Genomic DNA, 2854 nt, shown 5'->3' with positions numbered 1-2854 from the left:
TTGGCTTTTTTTCTCGATTGTCATTTTTTTTTATTGCACCTTTTTTCTCGCAATTGATTTTTTCTTTAATATAACAAAAATCACTGACTTGAACTGTAATCCGTTTCGTTATCAGAATGGCTCTAACGTGTATTTTAAGCATTTTTGGCCTTTTTTCAGGATCGTCTTTTTTTTCTTGCACCTTTTTTCTCGCAATTGATTTTTCCTTTAATATAACAAAAATCAGTGAATTGAACTGTAATCCGTTTCGTTATCAGAATGGCTCTAACGTGTATTTTAAGCATTTTTGGCTTTTTTTCAGGATTCTTTTTTTTTCTTGCACCTTTTTTCTCGCAATTGATTTTTCCTTTAATATAACAAAAATCAGTGAATTGAACTGTAATCCGTTTCGTTATCAGAATGGCTCTAACGTGTATTTTAAGCATTTTTGGCTTTTTTCAGGATCGTCATTTTTTTTTTCTTGCACCTTTTTTCTCGCAATTGATTTTTCCTTTAATATAACAAAAATCAGTGAATTGAACTGTAATCCGTTTCGTTATCAGAATGGCTCTAACGTGTATTTTAAGCATTTTTGGCTTTTTTTCAGGATAGTCATTTTTTTTTCTTGCACCTTTTTTTCTCGTAATTGATTTTTCCTTTAATATAACAAAAATCAGTGAATTGAACTGTAATCCGTTTCGTTATCAGAATGGCTCTAACGTGTATTTTAAGCATTTTTGGCTTTTCTTCAGGATCGTCATTTTTTTTTCTTGCACCTTTTTTCTCGCAATTGATTTTTCCTTTAATATAGCAAAAATCAGTGCATTGAACTGTAATCCGTTTCGTTATCGTTATATTAAAAGAAAAATCAATTGCAAGAAAAAAAGTGCACAAAAAAAACACGATCCTGAAAAAAGCCAAAAATGCCTAAAATACACGTAAGAGGCATTGTGATAATGAAACGGATTACAGTTAAATGCGCTGATTTTCGTTATATTAAAGGAAAAATGAATTGAGAGAAAAAAGGTGCACAAAAAATGCACGATCCTGAAAAAAAGCCCAAAATGCATAAAATACACATTAGATCCATTCTGATAATGAAACGGATTACAGTAAAATGCGCTGATTTTCGTTATAGTAAAGAAAAAATCAATAAATGCGCTGATTTTCGTTATATTAAAGGAAAAAGTAATTGCAAGAAAAAAGGTGCAAGAAAAAAAAAGACGATCCTAAAAAAAAATTAAAATACTTTAAATACACGTTAGAGCCATTCTGATAACGAAACGAATTACAGTAAAATGCTCTGATTTTCGTTATATTAAAGGAAAAATCAATTGCGAGAAAAAGGTGCAAGAAAAAAAAATGACGATCCTGAAAAAAACCTAAATTGCTTAAAATACACGTTAGAGCCATTCTGATCCCGAAACGGATTACAGTTAAATGCGCAGATTTTCGTTATATTAAAGGAAATACAATTGAGATAAAAAAGGTTCAATAAACAAAAATGACAGTAATATACACGACCCTGAAAATAGCCAAAAATGCTTAAAATACACGTTTGAGCCATTCTGAAAATCAAACAGATTATAGTTAAATGCGCTGATTTTCGGTATGTTAAACTATTTAGCAATTGAGAGAAAAAATGTGCAATAAAAAAAAATTACAGTAATATACACGACACTGAAAATAGCCAAAAATGCTTAAAATACACGTTTGAGCCAATCCGATAATATAACGCTGATTTTCGTTATATTAAAGAATTTAGCAATTGAGAGAAAAAAGGTGCAATAAAAAAAATGACAGTCATATACACGACCCTGAAAATAGCCAAAAAATGCTTAAAATACACGTTTGAGCCATTCTCATAATGACACGGATTATAGTTAAATGCGTTGATTTTCGTTATATTAAAGGATTTAGCATTTGAGAGAAAAAAGGTGCAATAAAAAATATGACAGTAATATATACGACCCTGAAAATATCCAAAAATGCTTAAAAAATACGTTTGAGCGCTTCTGAAAATGAAACGGATTATTGTTAAATGCGCTGACTTTCGTTATATTCAAGAATTTAGCAATTGTGAGAAAAAAAGGTGATATAAAAAATGACAGTAATATATACGATCCTGAAAATAATCAAAAAGGCTTAAAATCCACGTTGGAGCCATTCTGATAATGAAACGGATTATAGTTAAATGCGCTCATTTTCGTTATATTAAATGATTTAGGAATTGAGAGAAAAAAGTTGGAATAAAAAAAAATGACAGTAATATGTACGACCCTGAAAATAGCCAAAAATGCTTAAAATACACGTATGAGCCATTCTGATAATGAAACCGATTGTAGTTAAATGCGCTGATTTTCGTTATATTAAATGATATAGCAATTATGAGAAAAAAGGTGCAATAAAAAATGACTAAAATATACGACCCTGAAAATAGCCAAAAAAAAAAATGAAAATACTCGTTTGAGCCATTCTGATAATGAAACGGATTATAGTTAAATCCGCTGATTTTCGTTATATTAAAGGATTTAGCAATTGAGGGAAAAAATGTGCAATAAAAAAATGACAGTAATATACACGACCCTGAAAATAGTCAAAAATGCTTAAAATACACGTTTGAGCCATTCTGATAATGAAACGGATTATAGTTAAATGCGCTGATTTTCGTTATATTAAAGGATTTAGCAATTGAGAGAAAAAAGGTGCAATGAAAGAAAAACGGATTATAGTTAAATGCGCTAATTTTCGTTATATTAAAGGATTTAGCAATTGAGAGAAAAAAAGGTGCAATAAAAAAGATGACAGTATATACGACCCTGAAAATAGCCAAAAAGGCTTAAAATACACGTTTGAGCCATTCTGATAATGAAAC

This window comes from Penaeus japonicus, unplaced genomic scaffold (assembly GCF_977035675.1).
Source record: "Penaeus japonicus unplaced genomic scaffold, GWHDUDI00000001_assembly GWHDUDI00000003, whole genome shotgun sequence".
In the NCBI taxonomy this organism is placed as follows: domain Eukaryota; kingdom Metazoa; phylum Arthropoda; class Malacostraca; order Decapoda; family Penaeidae; genus Penaeus; species Penaeus japonicus.
The sequence above is the reverse complement of the archived record's forward strand: the minus strand, read 5'-3'. Positions refer to the sequence as shown.